General features: G+C 48.2%; 1 protein-coding gene across 1 annotated transcript in view; it reads left to right on the top strand.

Moving 5' to 3' along the window:
* The window catches only part of LOC143100439 (E3 ubiquitin-protein ligase SH3RF3-like), a 99,006-nt gene that overhangs the window by 44,142 nt on the left and 35,573 nt on the right, over nucleotides 1-19,291 (top strand). The window lies entirely within an intron of this gene.

The raw sequence follows: 19,291 nt of genomic DNA on the forward strand, positions 1-19,291 counted from the left end.
GTAAGCTTCTCACCCACCCCTCCTTTATCTTGCTCTATTTTCTATCTTTTCCCTCTCTCTCTCTCTCTCTCTCTCTCTCTCTCCCTTTCTATCACATTGGCCGCTGTGCATCTGTAGAGCTCTAAACCAGCATCACTGACAAACAAGTATGTTCCTCTGCACTCTGCTGACTCCAAGATGTGTTTCACCTTTAGCAGATAGGAGATTAGCACGCTGCATTACAATACTGTGTGCGGCTTGTCTGATCTTGGCACAAAGAAATATGTAATAGCTCCTGGATCCACATTGTTTGAGGCAGAGGCGGGAGGATTTGGGGATATTTGCGACTTGTATGATGGTACACATTGGAATAAAAATAATCTCTTATCAAAATCACCGGCCTCCCTCAAGCTTTGGATGATGTGTTTGTTTTTCTCAATAATGGCAAGCGTGGATCCGATAGGGTTTGACATCTGCTGTGACCGCAGTGATGTCAACATCTTTTTTTCTAAAGCAAACGTGTGAGGAGACATGCAGATGGACGTGTTTGAGGAGGCTGGGCTGTTTCACTTCTCAAAGTCACGGAAAGTCAGTCACCCCAGGGCACCAGCGGAGTGTGACGTGGGGGGGGAGGCACACACCAGCACACGGGCAGCACCACCCCTCCCCACCCCACCCTCCGTGCCAGCTCCCATCATCATCAGCAGCCCAAGAGGCTCCACACCAGCGCGGCCAGGCCAAACACACAACTCACACCAAGAGTCATCAACGCTCACTCACTCATCCTCACAGCCACTCACTCACTCACTCACTCATCCTCACAGCTACTCACTCACTAACTCACTCATCCTCACAGCCACTCACTCACTCACTCACTCATCCTCACATCCACTCACTCACTCACTCATCCTCACATCCACTCACTCACTCACTCACTCACTCATCCTCACAGCTACTCACTCACTAACTCACTCATCCTCACAGCCACTCACTCACTCACTCACTCATCCTCACATCCACTCACTCACTCACTCATCCTCACATCCACTCACTCACTCACTCACTCACTCATCCTCACAGCTACTCACTCACTAACTCACTCATCCTCACAGCCACTCACTCACTCACTCACTCATCCTCACATCCACTCACTCACTCACTCATCCTCACATCCACTCACTCACTCACTCATCCTCACATCCACTCACTCACTCACTCATCCTCACAGCCACTCACTCACTCACTCACTCATCCTCACATCCACTCACTCACTCACTCATCCTCACATCCACTCACTCACTCACTCATCCTCACATCCACTCACTCACTCACTCATCCTCACATCCACTCACTCACTCACTCATCCTCACATCCACTCACTCACTCACTCATCCTCACATCCACTCACTCACTCACTCACTCATCCTCACATCCACTCACTCACTCACTCATCCTCACATCCACTCACTCACTCACTCATCCTCACATCCACTCACTCACTCACTCACTCATCCTCACAGCTACTCACTCACTCACTCACTCATCCTCACAGCTACTCACTCACTAACTCACTCATCCTCACAGCTACTCACTCACTCACTCACTCATCTCACAGCTACTCACTCACTCACTCATCCTCACATCCACTCACTCACTCACTCACTCACTCACTCATCCTCACATCCACTCACTCACTCACTCACTCACTCATCCTCACAGCTACTCACTCACTCACTCACTCATCTCACATCCACTCACTCACTCACTCATCCTCACATCCACTCACTCACTCACTCACTCATCCTCACATCCACTCACTCACTCATCCTCACATCCACTCACTCACTCATCCTCACAGCCACTCACTCACTCATCCTCAACCCCATCTCAGTTAGTCACCCATCTCCCCTCATTGCCCAGCTTTCATATAGTATTTACCACAGACATGCTCATGTTCACTCCAACACTTATTTGTTCATTCATTCATTCATTCATTCACTAACTCACCGTATCACACGTTCCCTCATTTCACACACACACACACACACACATTTACTACCGCCCTCACTCACTCACCCACTCTGTCATGTACCTGCTCACACCCTTCCCCCTCATGCACACTAGGCCAGTATGTCCACGCTCTTCACAGCAACTCAGCCAGCCAGCGCCAACGCACATGCACAACCCGCCTACACAGAGAAGGGAATGGAGCTGAATTAAATCTTAACTTAATCAAACAGATCATTTTTCTGCTCTGATTTAATGACAATCGCTCCTCATTACCACAGGCCGGTTACAGCTTAATTGTAGTCTTTCTTCCGGAGCCCGTTAATTCACTGCATGTAATTATCCAATAACATGGATGTGAAATCATTGTTGGAGCAAGTTTTCTATGTTGAGCATGGCGAGTCCAACTGTCTATTTCATGGCTGCTTATGTTCCCTTACATAATTGAGTGTGAATCATTGCTACAGAGTGCCACAGAGTGCCTAGTCTTACCTCCGAGCTGTTGGTTTCCAGCCTGCATAAAAACACACTAGTTAGTCCCAAAGGCGTACACACATGCATATGCACACACGGACATAAACATACATGCATAGCCTACACACCCACATACATAAATACACACACACACACACGCTCTGTAGTACATGCCAGTAGTGTGGGTAGTATGCAGGCTTCAGAGGCTGGCAGCGGGGGAGCGTTGTGGTAGGAGCCCTCACTAATGGACCCGAGGGGACAAGTTCAGAGCCTCTCAGCACTGCTTTACTGCTCTCCCACGCACTTCACACACACACACACACACACACACACACACACACACACACACACACACCACACATATGCATTCACATAGGTACACAAATATATTATACATACACTGCACATACACATAGACATACTCTTCCCTCATGCTCCCTCTCTCCCACACACATACACACACACACACACACACACACACACACACACACACACACACACAGACACACACACACACACACTCATCAGGCACTACTCCCATCCCAGGCCAGACAGGGACAGGACAGGCCACTCAGCTCAGCAGCAGCAGCAGCAGTAGGGGTCAGCTGTGTGACGCTGGGCTGCAGGGGGAGGAGCAGTAGGGGGTACAGGAGGAGCTGCCCAGAGCCCACTTGTGGCTTCACATAGCAAGATAATGAGGCCGGATGGTGTGTGTGTGTGTGTGCGCGTGTGTGTGTGTGTGTGTGTGTGTGTGTGTGTGTGTGTGTGTGTGTGTGTGTGTGTGTGTGTGTGGAGCAGCCGGCTGGGTGGAGTCAGGGGAGGAATGCTGTGATGGAGGTGTGGACATCCCAGCTGCTAGAGGGAGCGTGCCCCAGGCCAGAGGGCAGGACTGGAGGCCATGATGATGGAAGGAAAGGATGGAGTGGGTTTCTGGGGTTGTTAGTTGCCTTTTTTCTAAACTATATCACATTCAGGAAAGATTTTGTTTCAGTTTTTTTTTAATTCTTTTTATTTTGAGTATTTCGATTTCAAGCATTTCAGTTGTTCTTTCAAAGGGGTTTGAACTTAAATGTGTGTCCCCTGTGGCTCTCATAATATTACAGTTGATATGAATAATTCTGGCTGGCTTGAGAATGGAGGAGTGATTGATGACTGGTCCTGGGTAGGGGTGCTCAGAGAGTGAGCGTGGTGCGTGGACAGTCGCCCTGCTTGCCCCCCTCTCATGTGCTTCCTGCTGCCGACAGAAAGAAAAGTCTGTCCTAGAAAAACAACAGCACTCCATGATTGACAGGTTGGGTGAGGAGCGAGAGAGAAAGACAGAGAGAGAGAAAGAAAGCGAGACAAAGAGGGGAGGGGAGAGAAAAAGAGAGAGTGGGAAAGAGAGAGAGAGAGAGAGAGAAAGAAAGAGAGAGACAAAGAGAGAGAGAGGGGCTGTTAGGGCTCCCTCACGCACATTCTTAGGGACGGTCTTAGAGGAGTGTCAGTGGACTATTTCCTGCTTAATGGAGGCCCTGGGAACTGAGCCCACTAACTCTGGAGCTGGAGCTGGAGCTGGAGCGGACGGAGCGCCACAGCAAAGGCCGCCCCACCACCCCTGCACTCCCCTCTCAGGGCGAGGCCACACTGGCAGCTCCATCAGCACAGCGCGGCAGCACCAGTGGCCCTCCACTGACACTCACCACTGCCCCTCCTCATTTCCTCTCTCTCTCTCTCTCTCTCTCTCTCTCTCTGTCTCTCTTTCTCTCTCTCTCTCTGCCCCCCCTCTCTCTCTCTCTGTCTCTCTCTTTCTCCACTCTTCTGCTCTCTCTCTCTCTCTCTCTCTTCTCACTCCTCCCATCGCAGACTCCCTTTGTCTGGCGTCTCCCTCACTCGGTCCATTCCTCCACCTAGCCCGTGCTGCCCACTCCCCTCTCATGAATGAGCTGAGCTCTGTTGATCATTCATCACCCTGGGACTGGCCTTTGTAACAATAACAGTGTCTGAGTCTGAAAACTTTACAAGGTCATGGAGGAAGGCCTGCCTCCCTGGGCTCAGTTGCAGAGCTGAACTACTTCTTAGAAGCAGAGTGCGGTAGCTGGGGTAGACAGGAGGTGTGTTTGTAGCGGTCAGACAGACAGGTGAACTCGTTGGGAACGGAGGGATGAGGAAAACAAAACCCCTGAGTGAAAGATGATGAAGGACAGGAAGAGGGGGGGTTTTCTCAGGGTTTTGGAGTGATACATCCTGTCCAGTGTACATACACACACAAACACACACATAAATGGAAGCACACACAAACGCACACACACACACAAATACACACACACACACACTCACACACACACACACACACACACACACACACACACACACACACACAAACAAAGGGAAATCATGGCAGACATGTCATGGGAATGTTTGTGCACTACAGCAGATAGGCAAACAGGGTCAGAGGAGGACGTGACGACTCAGTGGGAGAGGAGGATGAGAAAGAGGAGCCAAAGAGCAGGAACTGAGGAAGGAGAAAGAGGAGAGGAGGAGAGGACAGGACAGGACCATTCTTTAACATCTGAGGTTTAAGACTGCCTCTGGGGAAAGTCTGTGTCTGGTTCCTTGTGGCCAGTCTCAGGTCTGCCCAGACTGTTTGATGTAAGGGGAGACGGCCGCCGCTGGCTCCAGGTCTCTGGACTGTCTCCTGCAGGAGGTTTCTAAACATGCCAGGCTCAAACAAATGGCCTCCATTATGCCCTTATGTGTCACAGATAGGTGAGTTATGAATGGCCCATTTCTCCACATTAGCACAAGTACCCTCTGAGATGTGAGCGCATGTACACACACACACACACACACACACACACACACACACACACACACACACACAGTGAGAGACATATACAGAAACACAGACAGCATTCTACACCATAATCTGATATGTCTACATGCATTCTTTCTTTCTCTCCTTCTATGCCTCTATTTCTCTCATATAGACACAACCCACTCCTAGCACGCACGCACGCACACACACACACACACACGCACGCACGCACGCACGCACGCACGCACACACAGGATGAAACCTAGTCAGACGCAAGCCTCCCTGTTTTCTCCCTCCTGACACAGACATATTACATGTAGGCCCAGATCAGCGGGTAAACTGTTTGGCAGACAGAGAGACCGGCCTGGTTCCCCAAGAGCTGAGCAGTGCATCTTAATGAGGCTTTAACAGAGGGCTTCACCACATGCATAGCTGCACATAATTAAAATCAGGGAATAATGTCCTGTGTGTGTGTCTGTGTGTTTTGACGTGCTCTGTTTTTTTGTTTACTGTAATGAATTTAGCATTTAGAGCCAGGAATATTGCATAAATACTTCTTCTTTCCAAATAATGACTCTAGACCTCTGCTGGAGAAATTGGGGACATTTGTGAGGCAAGACACACAGGCTCTGTTGAAATGTTTCAATTATTGTACAAGGAGATTAAAATATGTCAAATTGATTAAATTGAATGAAATAGACAGTATGATGGCTAATTATTCCATTGGATTGAATATGCTCTCACTGGAACCATAGCCTCTGATAATCCTGTTTGGGTTTGGTGTGGGGGCTTGGGGCAGTGAACAGGCCCTTTGAGAGTCTCATGATTTAATTACAAGTCTGCCTCTGAAATCTTTGGCGTGCCTTCCACTTTTGTTGTTGTGCGTAAATACTCATGCAGGAGAACTTTTATATTAGAGTCGTAATTCAAATCTAATTGCCTCATTCTCTCCACTGCATTTGTCTGCTGCTTTCTTCTGGTGAACAGAGGCCATTTGTCTGTGCTGCTCAGACTGCTGCAGTTCCTCATCTCGACTTGCACTCAAACATGGACGTGATGTTAGTCACCAAGCCATATGGTTTTGAAAGGATGGAAGTATCATCCATTTTACCCTATTTCTTTTTTTTATATTAGTTTTCTTTTTTCTTGTTTTGAGAGTAGGCTGCAACATTCATTCGATTTCATTCCATTGTTCAATTCTATGTTATCCCATCAGGGATTATGACAGAAGCGGAAGGGAGGGGGAGGAGGAGAGGTGAGAATCAGAAGGCAGCAAATGAATACATACGGTACACGCATCGAGATGTCAGGATACGTGCAGTATATGCATACAAGGTGAATATCAAGAGATACTTTTGTGGTAGCAGCCCATTTTATTACCATTTTAGAGAAAGAGAGGAGTGCAGAGTGGTAAAGACAGCATGAGGCAATGTCATCCAGATATGCAGAGATGTAGACGCCTGTAGGAGCCTGAGAGATGTGTTGAGAGGAAAAGAAAGAGAGACCTTCTGAGAGTCATAGAGTGAGAGAGAGAGAGTGAGAGAGAGATGGAGGAGAGGCACGAGAGCAGCATGCTGTACTGACTGTGAGGACCAAGGTCCTGAGATGGATGAGTCAGGGTGTAGCAGCGCGTGGAGGCCAATTAAAGGCCTTGTTAGAACGGAAGCAGGGAGCCGACGCAGGCCTTTGATGCTGGATCGGGTGGGCTGTTCTTCTGGGACCGCGGATTTTCTCATTTAGCCTCATTTCCTGCAGACATGTGCCGGGTTGGAGGTGAGGACACCGCAGTCATGTGATCTGCTCCACATACTGTAGTCAGCGCCACCAAAACACAAACATACTTCCTAGTTGGGCGTTGCACACATCCTGTCACCTTTGATTCATTGTGATTAGTTTACTTCTATTGTCCCTTGTATTTGTTTTGGAGGCATGCTATAACGGCTAACCACGCAAGCCGCAGGAGAGAAAGCGTCCCTTGCCATCTTACAAGTGCTTGTCTCACTTCTGTGGACGTTGGACGCCTTCCGAATCCAGGCAGCAATTTAGTAGCATAACTGAAGATGTGCCCAGCAGCAGTGGTTGTGGCAAGGGCCCAGCCAAACACGCAAGATCAACAGCTCCTTATTTGTTCTGGCGCTGCACCTGTGTTAGTCAGCTCTCCACTGAGAGAGGGAGCGCCTCTCCTCCGCCAAAGCCCAAGCCGCTCTGCCTTCGCACATTTGTTAGATTTGATGGAAAACATCTCCGTGGCATTGCATGGAGAAAGGCCTAATGCTGCTATAAAAATGACAGAAAGAGTGAATTCTTTCAATCTTTCTCTCTCCTTCCCTCTCTCTCTCTGTCCTGAAATTCTCCTGTCTGTCAAGCTGCCATATTTGCTCTGCAGTCCCCTCGTGCGGGCTAGAAAGATGCTAAATCTGGAGTGTTGTCTCAGCCCTATTCATACCTCCCAAGCTGCAAACAAGGCAGCAGAGGCTCTGATTGATACAGCTCTTAAATGGAGGTTCTTTAAACAGCAAAACAGTTTCCACAGTGAATGTGTTCATCACTACTGCTTTGGTCTGGTCTGCTAGTGCCCCGCTGGGAGTTTCTGTGAGTCTGCCCAGAGGCAGTCCTCTTTTATGTATGCTAGTACTCCCTCTCCGTAGATGGAGGTCAAAACAATGAGGTTTCCTTTCGGGATAAAAGGTGACGATGTTCAAGTGGCTGTTTGTTTAGCAATCTGTCGTCGTGTCGGCCAGTGCTGTGTGCCTTTTGGAGTTTCATTGGGCTCGACAAATGACCTTCCCGTGCTTATTGAGCTGGCCTTTTCCACTCCCATGAAAATGTAATTTGGCCGCTGAACTGGCGGTGGGATTTAAAAACTTCACGGCGGAACACAAACGATCGGGTGATAACGAGCTGTTTATGAACTCACACTAAGGGCTGTCAGGTGTAGGGGCGGTCGTGTTTGTAGATGCCTTCAGGGCAGAAACCCCCCACTCCTGCCAGACACCTGCTCGTCATCACGATGGAACTCCACTGAAGCCGTTAAAGCAAACCATCCATGGCCTTTTAATATTGAAGGGGTACTTTATCACTGCCAATATTCTGAAATGATCAAAGAAGCGTCTCTGGTGAAGAAATGTTTTTTTTTCTGCTTTCTTGCTGTTTTTTTGTCAGCTCTTAGATGAAGTCTTTGCGAGGTGTGTAGGGTTCAGAGGGAAATTCCCCATCTGAATTGTCACATGCGCGTGTTAACCTGAGGCAATGGGCCGCTGATTATGAGGGGCAGGTGTACTGAGATGTGAAATTGCTGTGTGAGGAGACACGTTTGTTACAGTAGGCTGGGCAGCGGCTGACATGGATGCTCCACCACTCTGATTTCTGGGGCCTGAACTGACAGAATCTCTGCACATGCAAAGCGATGGAAAACACACTACCTCTCAGACATGAATGCCTCCACTCAGAGCAGTGAAGACACTCGGGCCAGCTATCATGAATGTGTTAAAGTGAGCAGTGATTTGTTTCAACCTTTTAGACTGGTCACTGATTCAGAGAAATTTCAGATGGGGACGGGGTCACTAAAACTGTGTAAAATCCTGTCTTAAATCCTGTATTAATATTGTTGTCATGGGATACAACCTTAAAACAAAAGTAAATACGTGAACACAGTGTGACGTTAGAGGTAGACGATAGACGAAAGAGATGGACGATAGACGATAGAGATGGACATTTTCTGTTTGTTTGGGTCTTGGTCCTGGAGACTTACAAGCTCTTAACTCCGTCGTGAACTATTTACCATTTACCTTATCCTATAGTTGAAAACAATATTGACATTTTTACCGATCCATCTATAGGTGGACTTTGGACGGATGCTATATCATTAGGGAGCGTGAGCACCCAGTGCAGACAGCTGATGATCTGGTCAGGGCTGAAGGGCTGTGTGCTGAAACGTGAGCCGTGGTGGCAGATGTGGCCTGTGTGCAGTGAGGGGCTGTCGGGGGAATGTGATTTCCCCAGGGTCCGCCAGCAGGCCCAGCACACTCGTGGAGCGCCGCAATTAGCGTGTGGCTGTGACCAATGGCGCTGGGCAATTTGTTACTCTGTGAAGCCCCAGAGGACGTGTGCTGAGTCGGCTGATTCCAAACATCTGCTGCCCCGGACTCTCCACGCATGGTGGGCTGTCTGGCGAGGGGTGCGGACAGCCCACCGTGCATGTCCGGGCGCGGACTCTCACCGTGCGAGAGTTCGGGCCCAGCCCACTCGGCCACACCCGCTGGAGGTGGACCTGAGATGTAGTGGATCCACTGGCTTTCACGCAGTCTATTCTCAGTCACTGAGGACACTGATGTGTACAGTACATACAGGATGCACAGGAATGCTGTGTCTGTGTATGTAATTGGCTAAACTGACAAGATTGTTTTTTCTTTTTTTCTTCTGCTTGACAAACTGTGCCAGCTGTGTGCAAACAATTCCTGTCCCAACTGGCAAAGCAGGGTGATTGTTTATTTCCACAAATATATTCCCTTCTGCAGGTCGGTATGCCAAACCCAGGTGGCTCATTGTTGTAAGCACCTGGGCTGTATTAAAGACTGTCAAAGTAAAAGAATTGCAGACATATACAGTTATGTCTCTTTTCATTTAGCAGTGCATATAGAGTCCTCCTCTCTTCTGCAACAAGCCATCAATTTGTTTCTTGTTTTCCCATTTTCTGTCCCCTGTAACCACTCACAGATTTATTTCTCTGTCATCATCCCTTTGTTCACAGTCATCTATCTATCTATCTATCTATCTATCTATCTTATCTATCTATCTATCTATCTATCTATCTACAGTATCGTAACACCCCCAATTATCACCACTTTGAACAAAACAACGATGTTTTAGAACACTTCAAAATAACATTTACTAAATTAACCTTACATTTTTCAGTAGCCATAGGTGTGTAGATTTGAACAAAATCTGGTTTGGTTCTTAACGGGAGCATTTACTTCCTGAAATATCCGATTTTGTTTACCACGCTCGGAGTTATAGTGCTGGCCTGATGGGTCGCCTATTTACACCATTTCAATGGCACATGAACGGTTCGACCGAGAATTTTCGTCATGAAATTCAAATTCCACTGGAGCTCCAAGCGGTTGTGTACACGCAGCCTTACAACACTGTTTACAGCTCTTCGAGTCACGGTAAAATGTCATTTTTGGTACATAGCTAATTTAGATACACCTATGTTGTGGGTGGTTGCGTTTCTTTAGGAGTCCGCTGTCTTGGTTTGTATAGAAATGGATATTAAGTGACACATACACGCAAGACGGTGGAAATACGGGACCGGTGGAAATAGGGGGAGTTCCGATATCTATCTATCTATCTATCTATCTATCTATCTATCTATCTATCTCTCCATCCATCCATTCATCCACCTCTCCCACCATCTCTTTCCCTACTGAAGCCTAGTCCTCTCCCCCAAGAAGATGCTCAGAGCTCCCTTCTCCAGAGCCTTGGCAGAGGGCCAAAGCTGGGCCTCCATGCTCCCCATCTGCAGTCATCAGGGTTCACCTCTGGCTGTGAAAACAATATGAGCACATGTGTCAGCAGGTGGAGAGGGCACAGACATGTCAGTGGAGATGAGCGCTGAGGCCAGGGTGCTGAATAGAGTGGTCAGTGGAGATGAGCGCTGAGGCCAGGGTGCTGAATAGAGTGGTCAGTGGAGATGAGCGCTGAGGCCAGGGTGCTGAATAGAGTGGTCAGTGGAGATGAGCGCTGAGGCCAGGGTGCTGAATAGAGTGGTCAGTGGAGATGAGCGCTGAGGCCAGGGTGCTGAATAGAGTGGTCAGTGGAGATGAGCGCGCTGAGGCCAGGGTGCTGAATAGAGTGGTCAGTGGAGATGAGCGCGCTGAGGCCAGGGTGCTGAATAGAGTGGTCAGTGGAGATGAGCGCGCTGAGGCCAGGGTGCTGAATAGAGTGGTCAGTGGAGATGAGCGTTTTGTAAAACGGTAACCCACACTGCTCTGTGGGGTACTACCTGCCCCAGCACCCAGCATGCCCTTGTCCTTTGCTCACAGGCGGGGGGGTGGAGTGGGGGCATGGGGGTGGGGGTCTATTGTGTCTGAATAGTGATTGGGTTTACAGGCGGTGGATTACAGGCCTTATGGGGCAAGAGTGTCATTCTAATTTCACAGAGGCCCCTTTAGATCCCATGCTATTTCAAATCATCAGACATCAGATCTGTCACATTTAATTAACTGTGGTGCATCCCTGCGTGTGCTGGTGTGTGTTTGTGCTGCTGCTGAGTGGATGTGTGTGTGCCTCTCCACACAGCTTATCTCTGGGCATCATTTCCTCCCAGGCCAACCCAGGGCCCACGCTCTGCACAGCCGCTGTGAGCCGCAGCTTCTGACGCGGCCGCCACAGTCTCACACCAATTTACTGTCGGCTCACCTGTAATGTGTCAGATGAAACAGTGGCCATTGCAAGATCCTCAACAAAGGTCACTCGCTATTTCTCATTTACGTAATGCATTGCCCAATAATTCACACTGTTAAATAGAAGTCTTTTTTCACAAAATGTCAACTTAGTAGAAAGTAAAAAAGCAGTCAGCTGACTTTCCTTGGACATTGTGATATGAAAGACCCTTTAGTACATACTGTACATGGCTCGATGGTGTTTTATGCCCGCAACGTCGTCTTCCAGGCATCGCTGCCACTGCATGGCTTAAAGGCAACTAATCCTAAACCTAACCCCAACCCTAACCCTAACCTTAACCCATGCCTAAACCTAGAGCCTTCCAGGCAGCGCTGCCTTGAAGACAACGTTGGGGGCATAAAACACCATCGAGCTGAGGCTGCCTCTATTGTTACAAACTTCAAATGGAAACTATACTCATAGCCAAAGTCTAGGGTGCTCTGACTTGCTGTAACCTAGTATGTGTGAAATACACGTTACTGTAATCATGTATCACTACATGTATGTAAGAAACTGCATGAATGGAATGCAATGGAAGATCATCCTCTATCTGGAGTATTCTGGTCCAACTTAAACAGACTCTTTGGCACAGCCAGAGAACATCCCAAATGTGTGGAGCTTAAGTCTCCTACCTTACGGAATGTTCAAAAATGAGAAAATCCCCACAAAGAAATGAAAACAAATCCAAAATCCAAACAAATCCAAAATCCAGGAAACTGAGAAATACAACAAAGGGGTCCAGACAGTACCAATGACGAGCAAACTACTTCACTTTGAGCCAACTGGCCTGTGGTTCTCACCATGCTGAATCATCCTCCGTCACTCCGTCCTTTCCCAAAAGCAAGGAATGGGTTCCATTCTGGTTCATGCACCACATTTTGAAGTGTTTACAGCACTTTGACTGAAGATAAATTGGTTTAGAACCTGTGATGTTGTAACCAAAAGGTAGTATTGCAGGGCTTTATATAGCTAGTTAACCTATAGTTAACCCAGACGCCAGCTGATGCCCTCCTGGAGGAATGTACTGTCCAAACCACAGGGCAGTTGGGTCTCAGGAAACACCCCCTGACAATCAAATCGATTTAACTTGATTTGTTGAATGTACATATTCTGTAATAGAATATAACAAGTTAACACCATCTTTTGTTTGTTCACTTATGAGCAGTTGTGATACATTGCAAGAAAGTTTTTAGCCATGTCACATACTGCTGTTTTTCTCACTGATGGTGGTTCAAAAAGTCAGCTCGGACAAAACGGCATGAGCTTGACCATTCAAGGCAGAAACTTAAGCACAGTGCCTCAGGTAGGAACAGCAGACCCAGCTGTCTCTCCACAGGTGAAAAACAGCTTTGCCAAAGCCAAGTGATTTCAGTGCTCGTGTGTGGGCAGCCTCGTGCCCCACCACTCATCCCTTTGACTGCCGGTGCTAAAGGATGATCAGGTGGCAAATCAGGATGATGAACTGCCTCCATATTCTGCTCATGGCACAGTAATGACAAATGTGATAAGGATCATTTTACCGACCATGTCTCCCTCCTTGGGTGTCCATGTGCCTCTGTGTCCCCCTAAAATCTGTTGATCACAGCTGAACTGTGTGAAGCCTGTTTTGGAATGAAGCTGCTTTGTAGGCAATTAATGTGTGTGAGTGCTGTGTTTGTAAGCAATTAATGTGTGTGAGTGCTGTGTTTGTAAGCAATTAATGTGTGTGAGTGCTGTGTTTGTAGGTAATTAATGTGTGTGAGTGCGGAGTGTTGGAGCGGCAGCTGAAAGGGCTGGAGATGAGGTGAGATGAGATAGGGCCAGAGACTGAACAGGCTCTCTGGGAGAACACCATGCAAGAGGAGACAGAAGACATAAAGCAGGAAATAAAGCCTAAATGGGTTTGTGTGTGTGTGTGTGTGTGTGTGTGTGTGTGTGTGTGTGTGTGTGTGTGCGTGTGTGTGTGTGGGTTTGTGTGTGTGCATGTGTTACACATTGCATGTGTGATGAGTCACAGCCTGTGCGTATGTGTGTGTGTGTGTGCTTGTTTGTGCTTTGCCTGATCTCAAGCAGATGAGTGTGTGTGGGAGCCTTTGTGGGTATGTTATTATTATTTTATACAGCCTGGGAGTGTATTGTATGCTGAACTGAATAACAATATTCAGTGATGAGCAGCCTGTACATTATGGCAGATGCATCAACATGTGTGTAGGTGGATTCGTCTCATCTAAAAAGGCCCGTCTTTAATGTCTTACCCCTTTAAGTGTTGAGGCTCATTTTGCAGCTGAAGTGGCTTTTAACAGAATGTGAAGCTGCACCGCTGTTTTAAGTATAAGTATATATACTCTTTTGATCCCGTGAGGGAAATTTGGTCTCTGCATTTATCCCAATCCGTGAATTAGTGAAACACACTCAGCACACAGTGAGGTGAAGCACACACTAATCCCGGCGCAGTGAGCTGCCTGCAACAACAGCGGCGCTCGGGGAGCAGTGAGGGGTTAGGTGCCTTGCTCAAGGGCATTTCAGCTGTTCCTACTGGTCGGGGTTCGAACCAGCAACCCTCCGGTTATAAGTCCGAAGCACTAACCAGTAGGCCACGGCTGCCCCACGGTTGTTTTACCACCTGCTAGCTGGGGAGTCGGGAAAAACAAAAGTAAATGCACCACTGCGGCCAAGGTAGTGGACCTGCGTGCACGGAATTGAAATTTAGAAGCTAGTTTGCCCAGTCAATGGCCATGCTCTTGTGAAGAGGCAATCAGCAGAGCTAAGTGACTCAGACTTGGCTGCTCTTAGCCATGAGAGTGGAAGGCTCACATTGGCAGCGGACTTCTTTTATGACATCACAAATGGACGCTGTGTTCCCGGGGGAGGTGTAGTTAAATGGCCACTTCCTCACCTAAACACATTGAGTCATGCTCATTCACAAATCCTCCCCCGCACTCTCTCTCTCCTCTCCTCTTCGCTCCTCTCTTCTTTCTTTCCTTTCTTCTCCTCTCCTCTCTTCTCTGGCCAGCAGGAGCTGGTGAGCTGAGTGAATGGCATTTCCTGGATTTCCGGAACACAAAGGCAAAAAGCACTGGAAATGATGGAGGGCCTTGTTTGCAGAGCACGAAATGTGAGGCTATTCATCAGCCGTCTTTCCTCCTCCGAGGTTGCGCTCTTTAAGATCACTGGTTCCAAACTACAGCCAAGGAATCTTTTTTTCCCTCTTTCCCAGGCGAGATTGAGGCCAGCAAAAGTCACATAAGGTTGTGTTGTGCTGATATGTTACCATGAGATTCAGTGACCCGTGCTGGGGATTATGAAAGTCCAACACAGCCCAGTGGTGTTTCTCTTCTTTACTGCGTGTGTTCTGGAATCCTCTCACAGACACATTTTTCTGAAGGAACAGTGAAGCGAGAATCAGGGTGTTAGACTGTGTCGGGGACAGATCATCGGTGGTGCACGCTCGGCGTGGCAGTGGTGGAATGCGGCTCAGGTGTTGGCCCACTGCCCGAGAGCAGAGCTGGACGCAGACAGGGGCTCGTGTCCAGAGGGAGTCATGTCAGTGCAGCTCACCGTTACCCTTCCGGCTCTGACCTCTGCCTCCACCTCTCCCTCCTCCTCTCCGTGGCTGTCCTCCATTATAGCTCTTACAACAGCGTGTCCATGCACCCCATAATAAACAAGATTACAGCCTGGCTCAGCCCCATCCACACACACTTACACACACGTGTTACATACACATGTGCAATTCACAAAGGACTTTTTGTCTTAAACCAGTGAACCAATTATCTAAATGGCAACAGACTTGCATTGCAAACATCAACAGCACAGTTGGCCCTGATAAAAGCTATCTAGTGTCAATGTCACATTAGTGTGTGTGTGTGTGTGTGTGTGTGTGTGTGTGTGTGTGCGTATGTGTGTGTATACAGTATGTATGTATGCATTTTGCATTTGCACCAAAGAAGCTTTGTCTCTATACAACTAAATACTGGTGTAATATTTAGAATCATTGATCATTTGTTAGTGTTAAGACGTGACGTTGGTGTTCCGCTGCACTACAGCCCCCAAAAGAGGACAAAAGTGCTGATGTGTTTCAACCCTCTGGCACTGGCAGCTTCCTCCCTCCACAGCCTTTTTCTAACATTGTTAACCTACTTACACACTCTTCTTCTTTCTCTCTCTCTCTCTCTCTCTCTCTCTCACACACACACACACACACACACACACACACACACACACACACACACACACACACACACGCACACACACACACACACACACACACACACACACACACACTCATATGCATACTGTAACATCAGCTCAGAAGCTACTTGGGAGTGAGTGTGTGTGTGTGTGTAGCCTGTACGTACTGTATGTGTGGATTGGGGGAAGTGTGTAGTTGGATGGTGTGCTGTGATGGCTGGTTCCCGGGGACCTGGGGCCCATTAATATTTAAAGATCTTCACAGAATCATTGAGATCAGCAGCATACATGAAACATGGGCGCTACTGCGGCAGACAGTGTGTTTATTGCCTTCCTGGCCATGGGGAAGAGCGTGGCAGCCGTTATTGGATCTGCAGGGTACCATCCAAAGACAAACACGGCTATGATTGGATTGTTTATTAAGCATTCAGTCTTGTAGTGTCTGTCCAGTGCTCCTTCACCCACCCCCTCATGCCAGATGATGAAATCAGGCTATCTTCGTGTATCTTGTGTGTGTTTGTTTTTTTGCTGCTGCCCAGGTTCTGATGGAGACTGTGATCCTGGGTTATTGTCATGACCATAATCATGGGCCATTAAGCTCAACATCTGACTGCGGGGGATGCCATTTGGGGAAGAAGAAATTGTTTGCTTAGCCAGCCTAGGGTGCTGTGTTCCTGACTTCAAACAGCACATCTGATGTAAAGAAATGTGTGATTGATTCCCGGGAGTGCTGTACAGATCCTCCGAATGTCTCCAGACTGCTAAAAAATACATCTAACCCGTGTGCTTCTTCTGAAGAAGCTGCTCTGCTCTGCGCTAAGTAAAGGAACTGCCTCACTAGACAAATTCTCCTTCATCAAAGTACATGTGAGTGCAGGACTCTGGGTGCTGGGCCGAGAGGCCCTCTGTGTTTGCTTTGTGTCTTCCAGCAGGACTCATGGAGCAGTGCGGAGCTGGGTGCTGGAGCACGGTAGTTTATGGGAAGCGGATGTGTGTGGTGTGGAAGTCAGGAGTGAATCACACTCTGCTGGGTGCTACTAGTGTTGCAAAGCACCCACTGGTCACACACTGGTCACACACACACACACACTCTCTCTCTCTGTATCTCTCTCTTTCACTCACACACACACACACACACACATACAGACACACACACACACACATAGAAAGAGAGAGAGAGAGAGAGAGAGGGGAGGAACTAGAGAGAGGAAGGCTCCTGCCGTTGTCTCTGCAGGCCTGTGCTGCAGTGCTAATGTAATGGGAGAGGAATGTGTTGCACATTAGAGTGTCATGATGCGTGTGTAATGAGGCAGGAGATGGCTGCTCGCTGCTCTCCTCCCCACATAATCTGTCATTCCACGTCCTGGCCCATCTCCTCTTTCATTCTCTTCTACTTTCTTTGCTCCCACTCTCTCAATACAGCCCTCTTCTCTTTTCTTCTCTTCTCTTCTCTTCTCTTCTCTTCTCTTCTCTTCTCTTCTCTTCTCTTCTCTTCTCTTCTCTTCTCTTCTCTTTCTCTTTTCTTTCTCTTTTCTTCTCTTCTCTTCTCTTCTCTTTTCTTCTCTTCTCTTCTCTTTCTCTTCTCTTCTCTTCTCTTCTCTTCTCTTTCTCTTCTCTTCTCTTCTCTTCTCTTTTCTTCTCTTTCTCTTCTCTTCTCTTCTCTTCTCTTCTCTTCTCTTTTCTTCTCTTCTCTTCTCTTCTCTTCTCTTTTCTTCTCTTTTCTGTTCTGTTCTGTTCTTCTCTTCTCTGTTCTTTTCTGTTCTGTTCTTTTCTTTTCTTCTGTTCTCTCCTCCTCTTTTCTCTTCCTCTCTCTCTCTCAGTCTCTCAGTATTTTCCTGTCTTACACCCTTCTCCTGGAGCATTCTGTTATAAATGAGTAAGTGATGTGTAGTCATATTCTCTGTTTCACTCCTCTTCTTAAGCAAAAGGCACTGCTCCATATTTAATGCTGTACAAACAGTCTGTGGTCAGGTGTGGGCTGCTGCTGCTCTGGGCGAGAGATGATCTGGACGAGCCCCTGCTCCTGTACACCTCCCGACGCCTCGGCTCTCTGCTCCCCATGAATGTTGCATGATCTCCGTGGCGTCTGTCTCACAGTTCCGTAGCACACTCGCTGGCAGCCCTCCTCCCACGGTGCCGCTCACCTGTCCACGCCCAAGCTGAGATGCGCACCTGTCAGCTCGCGCTCACCGCACCACTGTTGACTGACAGAAGGCCAAGGACAGGGCGGGTTTTTTTTTTACAGTGCTGTGCAGTGGGCAGACTGTAGGGCAAAGGGTGATTGGTTGATTGGACAGTGATTGATGGCCGTGCGGCACATGACATCCCCCATCAGCAGCAGCACCATGTCCCTGACGAGGGGAGGAACACTCGGCCTGCGGACCATTTCACAAAGGCATTTATGACATGACTTCAATAACAAAATGCATCTCAGACTGTGGAGGTCAGGGTTGTCCAAGCATCACTACTAACACTACTGCATCACACTACTGTGTGTGTGTGTGTGTGTGTGTGTGTGTGTGTGTGTGTGTGTGTGTGTGTGTGTGTGTGTGTGTGTGTGTGTGTGAATGAGAGAGCGAGAGCATGTATGTGTGTGTGTGTGTGTGTGTGTGTGTGTGTGTGTGTGTGTGTGTGTGTGTGTGTGTGTGTGTGTGTGTGTGTGCATGAGAGAGCGAGAGCATGTGTGTGTGTGTGTGTGTGTGTGTGTGTTTATGCCCATGTATTTGATTGAGAGTTGGAGGGAGAGATCGGGGGGAGATGGAGAGTGAGAGAAGAATGGCAGATGATTGGAAGGGAGCAGTGGGCACCTGATCCCCCCCCCCCCCCCTCTCCTCTCTCCTCTCTCTGGGCCTTATCACCTGCCTGGGCTGTGTAGCCAGTTCCTGTGGATCACACCAGACATCCCTTCTGCTCCTCTCCCATCGGCGTGTCTTTCATCCCCACCACTAGCCTGTCAGCACAGAGAGGGGGAGATGGAAACCAGTAATGTAAAATTTGGCAAGGTGGCTTTTAACTCCAGCTTCAGAGTATTTCCAGCTCCTTGCATCAGTCGACCCTTTTGAAGATGTTCCTGCTTCAAAGAGACCCCCCCTCCCCTCCCCCCCTCAGCCCTCCACTCTCTTCCCACCCGTCTCCTCCTGACCAGTGGGGAGGAGCTTTAGTGCTTTAACTCCGATCAATTATTTTAAAGTTGGGACTAAGTGTGGACGGGCTCTCCCGTAAAGCTACTATCCTGCATTGAAAATGTGAGCTAAAGCTGATGTCAGGCCAATTTCTCTCTGCAGAAATCTGCCAGAGGCTTGAACAGTTAGATCAATGAGCCAGCTGCATTTTTCTTCTCATATGTGTCTAGATCACCTAAACTAATGTAAGAGACAATAACTTTTGCAGTATATGGAATTGACGAGTGGCAAGTGTTGGGAA

Source organism: Alosa pseudoharengus, unplaced genomic scaffold (genome assembly GCF_046254945.1).
Source record: "Alosa pseudoharengus isolate Yale_2024_CS ecotype anadromous, Long Island Sound unplaced genomic scaffold, YU_APseudo_1.1 YU_APseudo_1.1_scf_3, whole genome shotgun sequence".
NCBI lineage: Eukaryota > Metazoa > Chordata > Actinopteri > Clupeiformes > Clupeidae > Alosa > Alosa pseudoharengus.